Source organism: Sceloporus occidentalis, unplaced genomic scaffold (assembly GCF_023333645.1).
Source record: "Sceloporus occidentalis isolate IW3139 unplaced genomic scaffold, rSceOcc1.0.p SCAF_118, whole genome shotgun sequence".
Taxonomy (NCBI): domain Eukaryota; kingdom Metazoa; phylum Chordata; class Lepidosauria; order Squamata; family Phrynosomatidae; genus Sceloporus; species Sceloporus occidentalis.
In genome coordinates this window covers 1,619,264-1,641,505 of record NW_028317098.1, presented here as the reverse complement: position 1 = coordinate 1,641,505, position 22,242 = coordinate 1,619,264, and the positions used below count along the sequence as shown (strand labels likewise).

The window sequence follows — 22,242 nt, the reverse complement described above, 5'->3', positions numbered from 1 at the left end:
CCACCACTTTCTGAAATAAGACATTTTCTGGTAGATTTCCACACCCGTCACATCATAGGAACCAATGAGACAACAACAACAACAACAAAAGCTTCTAGCCAACAGGTCATGGGACTTTATTTCTTCCTGCATCCAATTTCTATTAGGCACACTCCTGATAATACGTTCTATCTCACACGAGCAACCTGAATTTCTTTACCCATTTTCAGGAATATTGTTGTGTGACTAATTAAAGGTTCTGCCTACCTGCATCAAAGCTATTTGATCTTGGGGAATGGGCCCAGCAGGTGGTTCCCATAAAATTCCATTAGCCTCATTGATTGCCTTCAGCATTTTGGGGAGAGATAATGTTTTACTCATGCAAATAAGGTTGGCCTCTTTCAAAACTAATTATGGTATGGCATAACATACAGACTAATAAATGTTGAAGTCAGAGGTTAATACCGCAGTCACAGTATAATTCTGCTCAAGTAATATAAAGCCATTAATTATACTAAATGATATTTGTGTGGTAGGAATTGTGTATTTTAATATAATTAATAATTCTTTTACAGTGGTTTTCCTGCTTGATCATCCCCTGCTGATGGATGTGCGTGTGTACATCATATTGGAGTTGAGTCAGTATCCATAGGTTTCATATCCATGGGTTTCACTAGGCTGCAAATGGAGATTCAGCACTGAAATTGCCTAGGAGGAAAGAGTAAGTAGCTGTGACTTCTCCTGTATATTTGTTAACATATATATTTTATCTGCCTGGCTTTTCCCCATTTATTATTAAGCTTTATTTATAAAGCGCTGTAAATTTACACAGTGCTGTACATACAATCTTTTTAATTGGACGGTTCCCTGCCCTCGGGCTTACAATCTAAAAAGACATGACATGTGAGCAGGACTCAAACTGTGCCATGCAGCAGGTAAAGCAAGCAAGCAAGACAGGCCCTAACATTAGGTGCTGGGAAGCAATTGCCTCAGGTGCCAGATGCTGGCAGGTAGAGGCAGCATTGGAGGAGTGGTAGGTGTTATGCAACCTATTCTTCACTGCTCTTCAGTCGCTACCCCCATCGACAGCACTGAAGCAAGATTCAATACCACTCTAGTTGGCTTCCCTATGTGACATATCCCTTGCCTCAGGCAGCAGAATCTGTTGGGTTGACCCTTGGAACAGCCCAAGGGGTAGAACTTGGCACTGCATGGAGAAATGGACAGCCTCTTCCATTTAATCTGTAATTTCAAAGAAACAAAATATATCTCCATGCAACACCTTGGCAATGCTACTTGAATGATCTTATCTTTACCATTATGTGGACACAAAAAGGAGCAAGAGGGTGGAGTTGGGGGGGGGGGGAGAATTGAAGGAATGTAGCAGTACCATTAAGACTAACTGGTTTTTGTTTTAACATGAGCATTTGTGGATATAAACTTACTGCTTCGCATGCAGTACAGAGTAATATCCAGGCCTCAGGATATAAAGCATATTTATACAGTTGTGGGAATGGGAGTAGGATGGAATGTAATAGAATCTAAAAGGATGCAAATTTTAACCCTAAATTTTTAAAGGGATGCATGATACAGGTCTTTCAGATTTTTACAATGGTCAATTAATGTTGATGTGTGAAAGCAATGCATCTGCTTTCCAAGTGTCAGTTTCCTTGGGTTCAAAACCTTCTCTGAGAAGATTCCTCTTGTTACATGTACAGTAACAAGAACTCTTGTATTAATACATGTAGTTTGCCATGAAGCCATTGTCTTTATTCATGTCTCTGCTAATGGATTGGAATTTGTGAATGTAGGCCTGGTACAAATGGGCCTGAAAAGGCGGGCTGGGGCTGCCTTTCATTGATGCACATCAGTGCCGCAGCAACCAAATTGCGTGGCGCTGCTGTGCAGCAAAAAAGAGTGCTAAAAAGTTACTCCTTTTTGCGCTGCCACAAGCAGCCTGTGGTGGCGCGAACACATCGCTGTTGCACTGATCCATTTGGACGCAGTGCAGCAGTGACGTCATCGCTATGCACACCATCTATACAGCGCTATGCAGAGATGACGCTCTAATCACATGCTAGGGGTGCGGGGCATGTGGCTGCTCCGCCCTGAGGCAACTCTAGCACGTGCTAATGACGAGGGTGTCGTTTAGGGCCCATTTGTACCGGGACATAATTTAATCCAGTTGTTTCTCTTTCCATTCTTCCTTTGTAATTTTCTTGTTCAAAGACTGTGTCCTTCAAATTTCATACTGTATGTCCTGGAGAGCTTGTGAGGAGTTTGTGTATGTCCCATGAAGTTCACAAGAAAATGTTAAATTTTACCAAGAGCAAGACCCTAACATGCCTTAACTAGCAAGCACATTTGCTAGTGTCTGTGCAGTATTTTGGCATTTAAAAAGAGTAAGTGATTTGCCACTCAAATCCATTTTATTGCACCATTGACAGTTGCTGAAACAGGACTGAGTTGGCATTTCCAGAGAGGTAAAAGTACTAGTCTGCTGCAGCAAAGTGGCAAAGGCTGACATGTATCATTGTTAAATGAATGGCTTTATTACAGTGTTAGCTTTCCATGTACAGCTATGAGGAAGTGGATTGTAGTCCACCACTCAATTCTGTTTTGGATGGAGATGTATTTGTGGGGGAGAAATATGCTGCAGTTGATAGCCATCTCACTGGTGCAGTAGGTCTACATCTCCACTCATTCCTGACTCGGCATCCTGATCCATTCAACTCACATTCTCAAAAATCCAATTTGGATGTGCTTTAGGATGACATTTAACTTTGATATGCAGAGCATTATTCTTGTTGGACTGGAACTGATGGGACTTGAAGTTTAACAATCTCTGGAGGGCCATAGGTTCCTCATCCCTGCTCTAAAAAGAGTCTTAGATTTTTTTTCCCCAACAAACAGATAAGGTTTTATTTTGTTGATGTGTTGTAATTTTTGTTATCTTTTACCTTATTGCAGATCAAGAAAAATCTTTGTATGTTATGAATATGATGAGGCAGGCATTATGTACAGTACAACAACTTCAGGGATTTGGACAAACACAGGCAATGTGGTTCTAGCCAAAAAAGGTGAGCAATTCCTATCCTGTATAAATTGGGATTCTTTATTCACTTACCTTTTAGTCAACCTTGGTATTCCAAATTATAAAAACAAATTCTCATAGATTAGTTGGAAATTTCCCAATATGCATATTTTTAAAGAGCAACAGGATTGTAAGGACAGGACAAAGAAACACTAAATAGTCCACCAGGTAATAATAACTGAAAAAGAAACTCCAGCAAAAGAATGGGACAGCCATGGATGCTGAAATATTTGGCAAAATAGTTTAGAATTAGATTTGATTCGTACAAAATGGGATCATTGCAATATATCACATCCTCCAACATTTCACATATGGAAACCAGGACACATGTGGCCAAGGAACATCAGAGTGTGAACAAGATGGCAGAAGTTGTTAATGAAGAATAACAGCCAAGCTAGCAAAGGCTGCAGCAGTTTGCTTTTGCCTGAGCCTACTGGAAAGAGCTAGATCTTGTCCCCCTCCTTTCATCTTCCCCTCCCCAGTTAATTACTTTTGCACTTTGAATTCAATTTGAACCAGGTGAAGTAAAGGGTGGACAAAGGGGGAAAATGGGAAAAGGAGAGAGAAAGTGGACATTTTTAAAGCAGCTGAAAAAGCAGAAGGATAGAGAATGAATCAGCACTGTCTCTGCCAAACTGCAACAGCTGGAGGACACGATCTATGTATTTTAAGTAACCTAACTATGTGAACATCCTAAGATGTAGCACTTGGTTGTTTAAGTTGATGGTAACTCCTATGTGCTATATAATGAAGCTACAAGAAACCACTGAGATGCACAAGATGTTGTTGATGGTTGGATGCTAAATGCAGCTCTCACTTAAAATGTTATTGAAGAACAAAAAAATGAGTGAAATATAAAATGTGTGTGGATTCTTAGAGATAAAAAAATGTGTACCATTCCAGAGACAAAATTACTTTACTTAGTGTTACAGTGGTTAAAACAGAAAGTTCCTGGAAGTGGAGGCATATACTATGGAAGGATGAAGATGCGAGGAGTTGTCAGAGAGGAAGTTCATATTCTATGGAGCTTATCACCCATGGGGAAAATTGGAGGTTTAAAAAGTCATTTTCCCATGAAAGTCATGTGATTGCGGTTACGATTTCCACACACATCATGCTTACAGAGGGCTTCTCCTGGAAATAACCAAGAAATAACCAGCAACAAATCATTCACAGGATTTCCCCATAAATCATTTGTTTCTGGTTATGCCCTTGTTGTTCCCGGGATAAGTCCTCTTTAATCACAACATTGTGTGAAAATGTTCACCATGATGGTGCAACTTTCCTAGGAAAATGACTGTTTAAACCCCTGATTTTCTCTGATTTTCCTCATGTGATAAAGTCCTATAATACAAGTGGAAATAAGCCCTGTGTGTTGGATACACATTAGAAGAGAGCAACTGTTCCACACATGGATGCAAAGATACTTCATTATATGTGACTACTTTCATGTTTATTAGAATATCAGTATATTCCATGTTATTAGCAATAAAACAAGGGATACCTTTTTATGATGGACCTTTAAGATTATCTAATTTAATATGAGCTTTCATGAATTTCAATCCACTTCTACAGATGTACAGTATATTGTTAATTGCAGGGGTCAGTATATTTTCTGCACTTACCTCTCATCTTTCCACTTCAACATTACAATTACCCCACAATCATATGTGCATATATTACACACACACACACACACACACACACACACACACACGGACAACATGTCATATGTCTAATTATATGGGCTTTAATCTCAAAAAGTTCGAGCCATAATACATTTGCTAGTTTTTAAGCTGCCACAAAAGTTTTTGTTATCTGTATCACAGTTAGATCTAAGAATTTTATACAGTACTTGTTCATTTGTTCACTCTAAGTGGTAAAACGTTATATTTGTACAATCCAAATGATTCAGCAATAATCCCATTGGCCATCATAATGCCAAGCTCCTTTGATTTATTTCTTCTTTCCTTTTTTGTTACTAGATTCAAGAGCTCCTTCTGGCTATTGCAATGTGAATTAATTGCAATTGTGCCTTCTGGCCTTGTTTTCCCTTCTGATTGCCTGCAGAAAATTCCAGGCTGGTAGCCATATTCACCTCTTAGCAACAAAGACTAAATGGGGTCCTATGGCATCCTAAAGACAACAGATTTATACTCCTTTTTGGAGAACAGCCCACAAGAGGATACAATGAAGTATGTGATTGTTACACCGCAATACCCTTTCACATCCATACCACAGGACTGCACAGTATTTAAAGAAATAATTCTTTTTTAATACCTACAAGAGGATGCCCATATTCCATTCAGCCTCTTTCAGTGGTCCAGACCAATACTGTACAAGAAGGTGCTTTAACATCCTCAGCCTGACCCACTTCCCAGAATATGAATGTAATTTTGTCACTGTATCTTGAAGGAGTGCTCTTTTTTATTGTAAATTGCCAATTTGCAGGATTGTAACTCTAATTTCTGTTGGTTTTCCCCCCTCTTCAGATCATTGATAGAACCATGTCAATGGAAAATGTGGAATTTCAAGTACTAAACCTGGGTCAGCAAGAAGTTCCTGTTCCTTCAAAAGAAAACTCCAAAGGAAATCCATGAGTGTATAATACAGTAATAATAATAATAATAATAATAATAATTTGTATTTTCCTGCCTCTCCCTGTGGATCGAGGCGGGATTACATCAACAAATTAACACAGTACAGATATAAAATACAATCGATAAAACTAAAACATTCTAGAACATCTAAAACATTTAGAAAACATACATCATAACCAGAAGTGAAGCATTTTATCTTAAAGATCTCCTATAAGAGGTCGGATGGATAAGCCTGCTGGAAGAGATACGTCTTAAGTTCCTTCTTAAAGGCATCTAAGGTGGTGATAAGATGGATCTTTTCCAGTAGGCTGTTCCATAGTTTGGGGGCTGCGGGAAGTGTTAACCTGGGCTTATAGTATTCTAATAAATTCTTCCCAGATGTTCCGAAAGTGTGGGGCAGATTGTGTAGGGAGAGGCATTCCCTCAAGTAACTCGGGCCCAAGCCATGAAGGGCTTTAAAGGTAATAACCAACACTTTGTACTGCACCCGGAAGCTAATCAGCAGCCAGTGAAGAGTTTTTAACACAGGTGTTATATGGGCTGACCTAGGTGTTCTGGTGACTAATCTGGCTGCCGCATTTTGAACCAATTGAAGCATCCGAACTTGGAACAGAGGTAGCCCCATGTAGAGCGCATTATGATGCAAACACTGAGGGACAAGTGCCTGTCACACTCAACTGTGAAGAGGTAGTATGCCAACTTATATACAATTAGTATGCACATACAGTCAGGTATGTTAGGGCTAGGGAAAGTATGGCTTGCAGGTGACATGTGCCTCTAGGCCCTATTTTTGTGGCTGCCTCCCTAATTTAATGTTTTTTGAGAGATTTCAATAAAGTTTTCACCTGAAAACCACACCACTGCCACATATGCATAAAAACACCCTTCCACATTCCTGCTGCTGGCTAAGTTCTCACATTCACATCTTTTAGGGCATGCAACTGGTAGTTAGGAAGGGAAAGCACCTAGTTTTTCAGGGTTGCAGGTGTACCTCCACAATCGCCATGAGCCTCCAGAAATGGCAAAGATGTCTAGAGTACAGTGGAAGAGACGCAACGTCAGCCCATCGGTCTGTGAGCCATTATGATACAGCATTTAAGAGTGCAAGAACTAGGACTTGGGCCATCCTGGTTTTGGTAAACTACTCTAATTCTAGTTCAGTGTGTGTCCAGACTAAGCTATGAAACTCACAGAGTGACTCTGAGCCAATCACAGTTTCTTGTTGTGAGAATAAATTGCAGGGGAAAGGAGAAACATGTAGAGCTTATTGGAGGAAAGGGCTCCAAAGGGTTGAATAATAGAATCAACTCATTTGAAATGTGATGCTGGAAGAAAGTTCTACATATACTATGGAGAACTAAAATGATACATAAATGTGTCCAAGAGCACTTCAAGCCTGAACTCTCCCTAGAAGCCAAGATGACTACACTTTCGTACTTTGGGCATATCATGAGACATAACTTGTTAAAGAAGACAATAATGTTTGGTCAGGTATGGCAGTATGAAAAGCAGAAGATATGTTACAGGTGGAAAGAATCAAGGAAGCCACAGCCCTGAGTTTGAAAAACCTGAGCAGGGCTGTCAATAACAGAGTGACTTGGAGGTTTCTCATTCATAGGACTGGCATAAATTGAATCAACTCATTTGCTGTTGATTTCACAACAACAACAATAACAACAGTAAATAATAACCACTCTTACTTCCCACTCTGCCTACTATTTCTGAATGTTTTTTTTTAATTTAGAACTGCGCCTCAGTTTGGGGGAGAGGTATCATTGGCTAAAAGCTGTACAAAAGTTAATTGCTATTTATTGCAGTAGACCTTGCTCAGGAACTCCATGTGGTTTATATTATTTATTAATACAACTCTGCTTTGGGAGGTTTTAGCATTTTTGCTTACAGTGGATTGAGGATAAGTAATCTCTATAGAGAGAGCTAGTGTGGCATAGTGCTTTGAGCATTAGACTGTGACTCTGGAGACTAGGGTTTGATTCCCTGCTCAGCCATGAAACCTAGTGGGTGATCTCGGGTAAGTCACATGCTCTCAGCTTCAGAGGAAGGCAATGGAGCAAATCTTGCCACAAAACTCCATGATAGGTTCACCTCAGGGTCACCATAAATCGGAAATGCCTTGAAAGCACACAGCAACAAAATCTCTTTTTGTATTGGTCTGATGATTGATACTGCCTGTTTTACGATGAATTTCAAAATGTCACACTGTTGGCTTATTAATTATTTTCATTGGGTTGGTTTATATTATGCTTTGAAATAAAATGGTACTAAAATATTTGGTGCAATGATGAACTTACATGTATTGACACTTAATGTTTTGTAGCAATATGCCTGTTCCCGTATGTATTGCTGTTCTTGTGTCATGAGCTACTTTGCATGCATGTATGGGGGAAAGCAGCATGCAGATCAAATTGGTGGTGGGCATGATCGTGGTGATCTGATGCTAATGGGAATGGGTCTCTTGTCCATGGCTTATTGTACTGTCCATTTTATCAAGACATCTGCTCTAATTTAATGTCTTTAACAAATTTTCTAGGTAAATCATTTCTAGGTAAATCCTGCTTGATGATTCAGATACACAAAGATATTCGCTAGGTTCTGTGCCTCTGCCATTATTACTTTTGGACAAATATTACTAGATAAAATTTAGGATTTTTAGACTTGGAATGCTTGAAATATTTATTTATTCAAGTAATTTTAATTTTATTTAGTGTTAACCTCTGGGAATTAATCTTTATATCAGTAATAAATTATATATATATATATATATATATATATATATATATATATGAGAGAATCTTACGCTTCATGAATTTTAGCAGTAACTGTGTCTCTCTGTGTGTATTTCATATTGTAATTTATATTTTGGTCGATGACTGTAAATGAATGGTGGTGGTGGTGATGTGATGATAATGGGAGTGGATTTGTTTTCCAGTATGTACAATGTGCCATTCTAGCCCCCTAAGAAAAGAAATCTCTCAGAATCATTAAAGGGGGAACCTTTAAGGCCATTTCCTTTTCTGACCCATTGGTTTCTGCAGTACTCCTTCTGATGGTTTCAGGAGTGCCTCCATAGGGAAACCTCTTTTCCCTCTTCTGTTGTGAGTTTGTGTGCAGGATTTGAGCTATGGACATCCAACATGTAAATCACAGCATAGAGCTGAAAAGGACTGCAAGGCTTATCTATTCCAGGACCCTAAGGGTACTCTACTAACTTGGGGGCTAAACAGACCACTCCTTTGGAGCAGCATCCTGCCACCCCTTTTTTCGCAGGATCAGGGCCGCAGCAATTACATGCTACTGCCCCTATCTGGCAGTTTGCCGGCACTAAAAAGAATGGCAAAATGCCACTCCTTTTATTGCTGGCAAAAAGGCAACTGTCCTGCCATGGTGGCAGCTTTTTGGTGCTCCTTTGGTGCAGCATGTTTAAACCTGTCAAAATCCAATATGTTATGTTGCAAGACCTCATACTTTTCAGACCAGTTGGAAAGAGCCATATGAAGACGTGCAAGCTGTATCCACAAAATAGAAAATACTCAGATGAGTCGGTTCAGATCCTATCTGTGTATTCTTTCTGTATATTCTATATCTTCTTTGGACTATAAGGCAAGTGTAGTATCAGGCTTGCAGTATGACACTCTGTGAAACCAACTTGTCACAAATTGCTCTGATAGAACTTTGATTTGATTTGAAGAGATGGCAGTGAAACAAATGGTGACACACAGAGATAAACACAACAAACATGGTACTGAAACAAGGTGGGACAAGTTCTTTTTATTATAGCTTTCTCATTCTCTGATTCATTTCAAGGCTTTGTGATCATCTGGCTCCATCACTCTCACCAAGCCAATAAAAACTGATTAAAAATAAACTCCAGAGAAAACAACGTTATTATTTATTGAGCGATGCAGGAATGGTTGAATACTACAATAAGCCAAGAGGGAATGGAAAGAGAACTGAAATGCTTCACTCATATTGGCTCCCTAGAGTTGCTTATGACGGCTTTGAAGGTAGCATAAAATGTGGTTTATGAATTCCATTTTCAAGCACCCAAAAGTTTTGTGCTGTAGCATATAGAAGAAAGCAGAGAACATGTCTAGAATAAAATAGTGGAAGGAGAGAGGAAAATGTGCAGTTTCCATCTGAGAACAAGAAAAGCAAATGTACATGTTTAAGTCTGAACAGCAATTACCAGAAAGGCATTCATTTCCCCAAGGGACTCAGATTTATTTATCATTTGGTTTATCTCCAAATTAGTCCAGTTCATGCTTCATGACATTTGACAGTGGAAAATGAACAATATGGACATTTTCAGTCTTTCTTGTCTCTAGGGAACAAACGTTGCTTGACCCGTGGTCTGCTACAGCTGCAACAACTTTAGCAGAACTGTCTGAGAACCAGCCATTGCTCTCCAAATCAAAGAGGCTGTGCATTTTAGACAGAAACACATTGGCTAAATGGTGAGATGCCAGTTGAGCATAAAATGGGAATGGGGCAGAAGAGTGTCATTAAAAAGGCCTTTCCAAAATAAATAGCTCCTAGAGCAGCCTTCCCCAGACTGGGTCCCTCCAGAAGTTGTAAGCCTACAGCTCCCATAATTCCTGACTATTGGTTTTATTTTTCTTTGTGGGAGCTGTAAGCTAAAACATCTGGAGAGGCCCAAGCTGGGGAAGAGGATAGTAGGTGGGAGGGGTGCAGCATCTTCATGTGGAGTTTCCATGTACTTGACCATTGTAGCTGGATGTGATTCAGCAAATGATAAGATGCAATTTGTTTTAATGAACAAGAGTTAAGCACATAATAAATTCGTCATTCTCCAAAGGATGATCTGCCTCCTAATCTGAGAGAGAAGGTGGGTGCGCAGGATAGATATTTTGATTAACTAGTTCCCAGGAAAGACATCAGTGATCAGAGTTTCCATGTTTTTCTTTAAGCAACTCTGTTCCTGCTTGCACTGGCCGGGAAACTCTGGACACAGCCCAGAGTATCCTGGCCCTGGAACTGCTCCAACTTTTCCCCAATACCTTAGCCTTCTGTTCTGAAACAGGGCAGATGTTCATATGGGCACATTGCTCTGCCACCTGGTGCAACGGCTACAATGGCAAGTCTCTTGCTTCTAAGGTCAGAACAAGGTGCCCAGCCTCAATCATATGGCTGGGTGCCTTGTTCTGACCTCAGGGTGAAGTGACTCGCTGTGGCAGTGGCTGTGCTGAACAGCAGAGCCACAGATATCTGGTGCCAAAAGAGAGGGCTCCAGATCTTCTGGACTGGTGAGTTTTTTAATATCCACATTAATGGTGTTATTCTCTGGGTTTGGTTTTGAACAACGTGGACATTGTCCAGACGCTTTGTGCCAGACTTGGAGATTGGGCCCCAATCTCCCTGCCAAGAATATGGTAGGAGGCAGGTTATTTGACCCATGCTGATAGGCTTCCTGACTACAAAGATCTCAATTTGAATCATGGTCACAGTGCTGGTGGAAGGAGAATGTTTACCTCAAATCCATTTCTCCAGTCCAAATACGCATTAAGCAAAATGTACAAGGATACATAAATAATACATTTTCTTCCCAAGGGGCTCATCGTAGCATTCTGTCTTTAAATCAGTCTTGTAAGACATATTAAACAGCAACTTGCCCACAGATAAACCATGAACTTAGTTGATCCTGCGTCTTGTCAGTGAGGGCCAAACTAGCCAAAACAGCATATATTTAGAAGAGGTGCTCCCTCAAGTGAGGCAAGATGTTTTGTTTGTCATAGCACACGATGACCTGCATTTAGCTTGTTTTGTGATTGCTCACAAGTTAAATACAAGCTTAATTTGTAAAACTGGCTGCTGGGGCATGTACTTCTGAGGAAATCCATTAGCAGGAGGTAAAATGTTTTAATATCAGGGGAATTAATTCCCCTTAATGTGCTAAAGATATCATCTGATTTGACCACCTGTAAACAAGTGGTTGATGGAAAGAATAAGGCAGCTGTCTCCACCAGTGTTCTGCACTGCTGTAGTCCCCCAGCAGCTCACCTCTTGCTGCAGTGACAGATACTGTCTTAATATGAGCACTGCAAGAAGAGGCCAGGAATACGCTTACAAAATTTCCCAGAGTGCCCACACCTTGCTCTTCATTGTTTGATGCTGCCTGGAAGAACTTTTGCTGCCTCTGCTAAAATAGCTGCAAAACTATTTAAAAGGGTAAGATGTTCATAGGTAGTAGATCACTAAAGATGGACATGGCAGCAGTGCATTTCGCACCCGTCCTGTCCTGATCTGCAGAATCTTATAAACACGGCTTGGTACATGTAAGTGATACACATATAATCTCTGGCAGAGTTGCTTGCACCCTTGGTGTTTGTTTTGGAGACCATGGATTCTGCAAACAGAGCCCTGCTCATATGTGGCCAGGATGAGTGTAGACTTTCTGCATAAGGTTCCATCTATGCCCATGGAGGGGATGGAATCAGACCAGTAGATGCCCATCCCATGCTCCCCTCCTGCAATCCTTGTGTTTGGTACACACAGATAAGTTTCATGAACAAGGCCTTCATGACATTAACTCACATATCCTGGCTGTTTTTCATTAGCTCTGTATATAGAAATGTGTGCATTAAAACAACCATGATATCTGATGGGGGAAAACAGCACCGGCTGTCAAAGAACTGCCCGTGAAAAGCTTCCTTTGATCCTGTCTCTGCTAGCATCAGTACAGTGCTGACTCCTTGGGAAAAGCGGTTTGGCCTCTCTATCTCTCTTAAACTGGATTAATCATGCTGACCCTTTGCACCTCAAGTGATGGGGGATTAGCTAGCTTGCCTAAATGCTCACTTCATAGTTTGAGATTTCACAGTTTGACTGCTTTAACTGCCCTGGCTCAATGCTAGGGAATTATGGGAACTGTAGTTTTGTGAGACATTTAGCTTTCTCTGATGCCACAATAAACTACAGTTCCCAGAATTTCCTAGCAGTTAAAGTGGTTTCAAACTGCATTATTTCTGTAGTGTGTTTTGGAGCATAAACATCTACCAAAATCAAAATTATACCTTTAAATTACAATATCAAACACACAGCTTAAATATATTTACATCTACATAGTTTCATGTGGTTAAAGCGAACATTTGGTAAGATGTGATGTCTTTAAGAAAATTTCAAAAGAATTTAATTTTTAAAAAAATTAACATTTAAAATGTTAATTTAAAAAAAACACGAGCCCTCTCCTTTTTCCTCCCACTGAGCCTCACCTCACCATCTCTTCCACTAAGCTCCAGCATTTTAGAGGGATGCAGGCAAATCATGCCACATTCCATTTCTGCCCAAAGGCGGATATTTGGGGAGCAGTGGTATCGCCCCCCCTTAGGGTGTCACCTGGTGTGGTCCACACTCCCTGCCCCTCTCATGATGCCGTTGTGTAAAGGAGATGATCCAAGCCACCTTTACAAAACTCCCATGGAATGCCAAATATTCAAGAAATCCATGGCTTGGAACTGGGAGCATCTATCTCCTGTTATTGTCTCCTTCTCACTATCTGAGCACTGAGGCTGCATCTGCATTGTAGAAATAATGTAGTTTGACACTACTTTAACTACCATGGCTCAGTGTTATGGAATCCTGTGATTTGTAGTTGCTGTGGCACCAGAGCTTTCTGACAGAGAAGACTAAATGTCTCATAAAACTACAAATCCAAGAATTTCATAGAATTGAGCATGGTGGTTAAAGCTGTGTCAAACTATATTATTTCTGCAGTGCAGATGCAGCCTGAGAAAGGAACACCAATTATGTAACAGTAACTGTGATGTGAGCAGTGTGTCCCTGTGGGATCCTAACCATAGGGGTCATTCAGACATTGGCATTTTTAGTGTGATGATGTAAATCATCTCACTCATGCATTCTGGGTTTGTTCTTCACATTGTGGAACCACATCGATGCACACCTCTGCAAGTCCGGTTGCTCATACGTGCAAGCATTCAGATATAGATGGAGTCACCAATGCAAATGCATTCAGAAGATGTTCAAGGCATGCAGCATTTTATCCCAGGTCTAATCCGGCCTATCCACATCAGTTATTCATACTACTGACAATGCGGATCTTTAAAAAAAATATCAGGGAAAACCCTGGTATCAATTATCTTGGATTAAGTGGGCTTTTTGACAGCGCCCCCCCCCAACTTAATTGGGTGCATTCGGGATGTATGTGAACAACGGATATTCAATCCAGATTAATCCTGGATTATTTTCACGGTGTAAATAACCCCATAGTATGCTAGCTGGTCAACACTCCAAGGATGCCACTTTTATGACATATTGTGTGGACCCTGGATAAATGCATAAGACTTTTCCAAGGGTGCTTCCAAATATTGGGGCTCTTTTTCACCAAGCAATCATGCTGCCTCATTCACAGAGTACTACACAAGGTTCATCAGACAAATTTGTTTTCGAATTTGTAACCCCCTTCTGTTTTTCTCTCTTTCCCCAATATTTCTTCCATCTTTTTCTTTTCTTTAGAAAACCTGCTAAGGAGGGAGGTGGGATAGCTGCACAATGCCCTCTGGTAACACTGAGAGCTACCCGTCTGAAAGCAAATCTTCTTGATACTGTGAGGGCATGGCTGTGAATTGCTTACCCAGGTTACCTGACCTTTTGTCCATCCATCCATACGTTGACTTCTGGTGACAGCAACTCTGGAAGCAACATGACAGTTTGACTATAAATACCCTGTGATTTTGTTAACTGAGTTCCTCCACCATGAAACCCCTATTTTTTGGAAGATGTAGGGTGCAGAGGAAATACTAGAATGCTGGAGAACACTTGCTTTTTCTTTTTGTGTACTTCTGCATACTTTTATTTTTTAAAATCTTTTTTACAATTAATATCCTGATCATATGCAACTTTATTTGGAAGTGGATTCCACTTAGCCACAAGGCTTGAGTCCCCATATGATGGTGCTTAAGAGTCTACCTTGATCTCCAAAAATGATATAGGTCCATGCCAGGAAAAATGTCTGCTGTTTTAGAAACTATGAAAATCAACAAGAGGAAGACTCTATCCTGCAGAATCCTGGGAACTGTAGTTATCTGAGGCACCAGAGCTCTTTCACAGATAAGCCTGAATACATTAATCAAACTACAAATCCCAGGATTCCATAGGACGAAACCATGACAATTAAAGTGGTGTCAAATTGCTTTATATCTGCCATGGATATATCTATAGAGTCTGGTAATGAACAAAAAAATGTTTTTAAGTGTTGTTTGTTTATACAGGTACATATTTTTCAAGAGGTAAAAAAAAACATTGACAGGACTTTTAAAAGAGCAAATCATGCAACTTTTATTGAACAATTTTTTTTAACCAAATGATTCCATAAGAACAAAGCTGCCTCTTCAGTGGTGATCCTAAGATGCAGTGAATTGAGATGGTTTAAGCAAACATGAGGTAAAAGGAAATAAAGCTGCCCATTGTCAAAGGTCATCTAATACTATTTGGCTCTGCAGATTCCAGAGGATGTCTTTGGAATTAGATTAACAGGGACTAAACACATTGTTTGGGTTTATAGTGTTGTACCTGCTGTTATCCTCTATTACTGCAGGCAGAGTACATGTTGAGTACGTTGTCTTGGCCTTGTTTCACCTTATAATTCTGACTGGGATTACCCAAAATAACCTGTTCATTAAATTTGCCTACATAGTATTTGCAATATGTCCTTGAATAAGACCAACATATATTTTCAGGGACTAGGGTGGCTATCAGATCTATTTTAGGAAATCCTCAGATGGGAAGAGTATTCTAACTGAAGAGCTGTCTAGGCCAAATCAAGTTAAAAATTGAGACCAATGGCCAACTGTGGGCCCTTCTACACAATACAATTCTAGCTACATGATTCTATTTTAACTGTCATGGCAACCTCCTATGGAATCCTAGGATGTACAGTTGTTGTTGTTAACTTCTCTTGAGTCAACCTCAACTCATGGTAACCCTATGGATGAAACATCTCCAATCCCCTCATCTTCCACTGCTCTGCTCAGGTCCTGCAAGTTAATACCTGTGACCTCCCTAATTGAGTCTATCCATCTAGCATGCGGTCTTTCTCTCTTTCTCTTTCTCTTTCCCTTCACCCTTCCTGGAATTATTGTCTTTTCTGATGAGTATTGTTTTTTCATGATGTGACCAAAGTATGACAGACTCACTTTGATCATCTTGGCTTCCAGGGAGGTTTCAGGCTTGATCTGTTCAAGGACCCACTTGTTTGTCTTTTTAGCCATCCATAGTATCTTCAGCATTCTTCTGCAGCACCACATTGCCTATGAGGTTATTTTCTTCCTATCTTCTTTCTTCCCTGTCCAGCTCTCACACCCATACATAGTGATGGAGAATACAACGATTTGGACGATTCTAATTTTGGTGCTCAGTGAGAACCCTATGATAGGTTCGCTTTAAGATCACCGTAAGTCATAAATGACTTCAAGGCACACAACAAGAACAAGAAAAGGCAATAGCTAAGGAAATAGTTAAGAGGTGAGCCTTCCTCAAATTTCAAGCCCTGCACTCGAAAGCATGCTGTGCTGTGTCAGTTAGTCACTCACATCTCAGTGGGAAAGGTAAATGGAAAACAAGTTTTAATATTTGTAGAAGGGTAACATGCTTACCAGGATTATCCAAAAGAAGAATTAAAATTACATGTTTTTCAGATCCCTTCCTCAGGGTGTGTATGAAGCAAAAAAGGTTAAGGATGGATGTGTCCGTGAGTTAATCTGCAGTTGCGATAGGGAGTCCTGAAGGAGATCTGCAGACATAATGGGATAAGCCTGCCCCGTGTGCTAACTATCTTCAGATTGTATTAAGTCTCCTTGGAGAAAATGCTATTTCCAGATGAATGGCTCATAGTGCTAATAATTATTGCTCTCGTGCTATAAACTGTAAGGCAGGGTGGGAAAACTGTGCCCCCTGCCCATGCTCTGGACTACAACCTCCATAATCCTTAATAATTAGGTATGCTGGGTAAAGCCTCTGGGAACTGAAATCCCAAACACCTAGAACATCAAAGATTCCCATGTTAACCCTAAGTGAAGCTCCTATTCACTTTCTACAGTATTATGAGTACTGCCCTATTAAGGATACCGCCCTTTTTGGTGTTCACATCCCACTATATGGCATTCACAGCAGTGATGGAAGGATGGAAAGGTCAAAGCTATCATTTGGGGCAAAAAAAAATCTAAGCCTAAAAAAAATAAAGGCCACTAGTTTCTTTAGTGCTAAGCATAAGCACGTACCAATCCATTTAACCCTACTGCTCATGATGACCTACAAAATGTCAAAAAGAAAAGCTTTTAGCATTACTGTTGGAATAGAAGTTAGATTAGAAGAAGTTACAAGTACAAGTTACAAGTATATTTCCTTTAAAAATATATAGCTGGGAAATCATTTTTATGTTAACTAGAATACAGATTTTTTGCAGAGGTCACCATACAGTAAATGTGTGCTGAGCTGTGAGTCTTTCACTACCTCTTTTAAGTAATCAAAGAGCTCAAGAATTCGCTATTCTCCTTCCCTTGTCCACAAAGTGAGATTTTGGAGTTCATTACAAAGAGGCACTGGAAAACCATCTGATGAAGTGGACTGTGGCCACAAAAGCTTATGCTAGAAATTATTTCTTCCCAATTACTGTAGTCTCAAAGGTATTCTGGATTCCTTTATGTCTTTTTTTTTTGGGGGGGGGGCATAGATTAACAAGAGATATATAGCAACATGATGGAGACCTCATGTAAAATAAGGGAAGAAGGCACATTGATTCCAGATTAAATGCTGAGTGTGGATGTAGCTACAGGAAAGAAAAAGGATGATGATGATGATGATGATGATGATGATGATGATGATGATGATGATGATGATGATGATGATATTATTAACAACAACAACTACTTCTACTACATTTAGTTATAATGTCCTTTCCACTGAAGGGCAGTACATCAGAACATATACAATTTTTTAAAAAATGATAAAACACCACACTATAAAATGCTAAAATACTAAAGTAGTGCTAAAAACTAAAACAAAGTAATTCCTCCTCATATTGTCCACCCATTGCAGGGGAAAAATGAAAAAATGTTCCCACTAGAACTTTTAGGTTTGCTTTGTTAATATTCCCTTGTTAATATGGCCTGCCCCTTTTTCTTTATCTAAATGCTCAACTGAAGTTTTAAGTTACTGCAACACTAAAAATTTGTAGAGAGAAAGGACATTTTATTCTCACTAGGAGGGGCATTGCCCTCATTGTGCCCATTTGCCCAGCTACATCCCTGCCAGTTAGTACTATGGGTTACATCTTAGTGGAAAGGAGAATGGCTGAAGATGGGCACCTTTGGCAAAAGAGTGCAAGATTCCTCCACATGATTCTGGCAATTTTTCCTTTCTATTTCAGCCCCATAGAGGCAGCAGGGTGTTTGCTAAGTTCCCCTCCTCACTTAATTCACTTGGAGAAGACTTCTGGGGAAGAGGGCTATAGGATGCTGGAGGGTGAAGAAAAGCAAGATTTGTTGAACAAGTGGCCTTTCACTCATCTAAAGTCAAATGTTGCCCTTCCTTTTCATATCTTTGTTGAGTTCTCTAATATCGTGTTTAATTCTCTAATATCATCATATCTTATCAAATGCCAGCTTCAGTTACCTATGACTAGATTTTTCTGAAGTATTTTTTTACCAGTGCATTCCTTTCAAATACCTATGCTGTGTTTTTTCCCCATTTTCCTCTCCAGGGTAGCTTGACTATTTATATGAGAAGGACCAGAGGTTACCTGAAATACTGGAAAAACAGGTTTTGTATGAACAAGGCGCAGAGTTAAAAGCTACAGCAAAAGCCTCACAGAAGATTATTTTGGAAGGAAACCTTTGCGTTGTGCTTCATACTGTGCAGAGAGATAATTCAAATACTCTTTGGTATTCTGGTAAGCAAAAGTGGGGAGGTTTTATAATTAAATTTCCCCTTTTGAACAGAACACATCAGCCATGAAAAGAGAGGGAAATGGCTGTGCATGAACCATAAAACTAAAGGTGGACATGACTGATATTTCATCTAGAGAAGGTGGCTTTAGCTATCACCCTTGGGATAGCCAAGCGGTCACATACTGTTTTCAGACCATCAATTAATTGTTATCAAAAACTCTTTAGAACAAACTCTTTGTTTGGACAAAGGCGTAAATCTTTAAGAAAAGATGAAGATGTACCACTGTGAGAGTTTGTCCTTAAAGGAATCCCACTAAAATGATGCAGCTTAACAACAACAACAACAAAAACAGCAGCAGCAGCAGCAGCAACAATGTAGTCTAGAAAAAGAAGCATTCCCTTTCTTGAAAGATGACTGAAAGCATGACAGCACACAGCTAAGCATATAGCTCCCCCAAATGGGTTTCTGCAGATGCAGTGATTTTATTGATGGTGTGTCCTGTCCCATGTGTGGATGATATTCATTTCAGATCAAAAATAGTTTACTAGATTAGTCACTTCTGGAACAAGGTTAAATGAACATGCCACAAAGCACTCTCAAGAGTAAGAAAACACAACAGAAACTTATTTACTGCTGTGCATTAAATCTGTATCCCTAGTTTATCCACAATAATTTTTTTCTGATAGCATTGAGAAGCTCAGTATTCGCCGTCTTTAATCCCACTCCCAAATTAGTCATTTCATATTTATTCTGAATTTTCTTTTACACAACATTTCTGAGCAGATTTTCTAAACAGGCAGGTGATTCCTGATGTTGGATTCCCACTCCCATTAGCCTAAGACAGTAAATGTCAATATTTGAAAGCTAACATGGTATTTATTTTTGGCTACTAGATGCATGTATCCAGCTGTTATACATATACACACAGAGAGGGGAGGTTGGCATCCTGTTGGTGAATTACAATGTGTAAGCCAGACCTATGCCATTGCAATTCACTTTTTGGATCATTGTGAAGGTTGAAAGTGACTACCAATTGTGCAACAACCAAAATATTCACCACCACCGCCACCTTAGCTCTGTGACAGATCTGCTGAATCCAGATATTCCCTACAGCTGGATGCAATGTAATGGCATCATCTGCCTGGACATCTTGGGGATCCCTAGAGATCTCTGTGAATGCCTGTTGCTGTGTGTCCAGCTATAGGAAAATAGCTGGATATATGTCTGCTGGTCCCTTGCTCTTAAGCAATTATCAGGTTCAAGTAGGGTGACCAGACATCGTCCTTTTCCAGGTCATGTCCTACATTTCAACCTTGTATCCAGGAAGGATTTCAAGATGTCCTCCATTTTGAGAATGACTAAGAAGCATAAATGTACATTTATATGATTGATTTTAGATTTTATTTGGTAATGTCCTACAATGAGCTGCTGCTGCAAAAAGAGTTTTATTGGGGAGTACAGAACATGCATTTCACTGTCGGGTTCAGTTCATATCTCTTCTTTCTTACTTACAGGGTACCAGGGTACCAATGTGTATCAGTGTACATAGCATCTGCAACTGATTAAATTGTAGCAGAAAAAGAAATTTCAATGTAACCACACAATAACATCTGGTCCTTTTTGAATTAGGAATTATCAATGCATATATGTACTGATGCACACTGGGAAATTATTTTTTAAAAAATAAAGACCTGTGAACTAAGGCAAACTGTGGCAATGATATGTGCACTCAATCTGAAACTGAATTTTAAAATTCTCCAAGTCAGACCACAAAGCTGGAAGAAGAAAATACAGAGCAAGGGAGACCCACAGATCAGTTATGGGATGCATATGGAGAAATTTGTTCATCTCAAGGATTTGATGCTCTATGTGGAATGTAAGTACTATCACATACTATTTCCCCATTACTTTGCTCATAATGGATTTCTGCTGCATACTGTGAAGCAACACAGATGCTATACAGCAGTGCCTCTTGGTGGTAAAAACAAATTCTGCATAGTTTCTTCTTGCAGTTGGATTTATTGACTGCCACAGGCAGTTTCTTTTCTACATTAGTTCTAGAGTGCTGTAGACAAGATAAACTACTGGGTACTAAATATGTAGAAATTCTGGTGACATACTGAACCTGATATTCCATTAATAGGAAAAGAGCTATAACTGTGTTGAATTTAACATTGCAACTTGAAATGCTTTATGTCTTGTACTCTCAGGCCACATATGATATAGGACACGACAGGAGTGAGGATCATGGGACTCTCCAGATGTTGTTTGACAGCAATTCCCAGCATTTCTCACCATCAAATATGTGCACCCAATCTGAAATATTTCAGATATATATTTATATTTTGGATGTAAATAGCCAGAATATCTAGCTAGGGCTGTCTAACAACTTCTGGGTGGCCACATGATTTCCACCCTCGATATAGGGCATTTTAAATGCCAAGCACCAGAAAAGCAATGATGCTTTTCTTTAAGACAGCAGACAGGGATATCCTATCCCATCCCACCCCATCCCACCCCCACTATTATCCTCACAACAGCCCTGTGATATAGGTTAGGAAGGATGAGAGAGAGTGACTGGTCCAAGGCCAAGCATCTTGGCCAAGAAGGAGTGGAACCTGATTCCCCTGACCATAATTTGACTCTCTAGCCATACTGTGCTGTAGCTCTTTAGCACTTTACATTTCTATACTGCTTCATATTGAACCAAATAGTCTCTAAGCAGTTTAAAATGTGTTAGCTAATTGCCCCCAACAAGGTAGGTACTCATTTTACCGACCTACGAAAGGATGGAAGGCTGAGTCAACCTGGAGTCCAGGGATTGAACCCACAAAGTTGTGGCTGCAGTACTGGCATTTAACCACTGCACTACAAGGGATCCATTACCTGTCAGATCACTGAGGCGGGTTACAAACTGCCGGGTTGCGGCGGTCTCCCGCCGCCGCTGCTTGCAGCATCCGGGAGCCGCAGCTGCCACGCTGCGGGGCTCCCAGACGCTCTGAGGAAGGAGCACGGAAATTGCGCTCCTTCCTGGGCCCCGGAAGTGGCGCCGCAAAACACAGGGTGCGTTTTTGCGGTATCACTTCCGCCGTGACACGTCTGGACGCTATGCGTCCAAGATGTCAAAATGGCGGTGGCCGTGTGGAACGGCCGCCGCCATTTTGTGCGCGCGGAGCGTGTACTAGGGTTAGGGGGTGCAGAAGCAAGGCCCCTTCTTAACCCTAGTATGCGCTCTGCGTGTACTTTCTGGCGGTTTGTAACCCGCCATAATGTGTGTGTTGTACTTTCATTCATATTGCTATGTTTTCCGTTGCCTTCAAACTATTATCAATTAATGCTGTTTTTAAAAGGACTGTTGATTTAATTGTTTTAAAACTTTTTATTTGAATCTTTTTTTAGTGGTAAAAGAGGACAATAACAGAAAAGGAAAAACAAATGACCTCTCCCACAAGATCTGAGAACTCAAAGAGAAATTTAAACCAAGAGTGGAGATGCTCTACTACCAGTAGGTGAACACACTGCATGATCAAGAAGAAATAAAAAGGCAGTGGAAACAATACACTGAAGAACTATATAAAAGAAATTAAAGGATGACAAATTCATTCAAGGAAGAAACATTTCAACATGAAC

General features: G+C 40.1%; 1 long non-coding RNA gene across 1 annotated transcript; it reads left to right on the top strand.

The window, feature by feature from the left end:
* Nucleotides 1-568: 568 nt before the first annotated feature.
* Nucleotides 569-22,218, top strand: LOC149282343 (uncharacterized). The gene is made up of 5 exons (XR_016277973.1): nt 569-700; nt 2,950-3,059; nt 18,425-18,613; nt 20,379-20,488; nt 22,012-22,218. It is a non-coding gene; the product is annotated as an uncharacterized LOC149282343 (long non-coding RNA).
* The last annotated feature ends 24 nt before the right edge of the window (nt 22,219-22,242 follow it).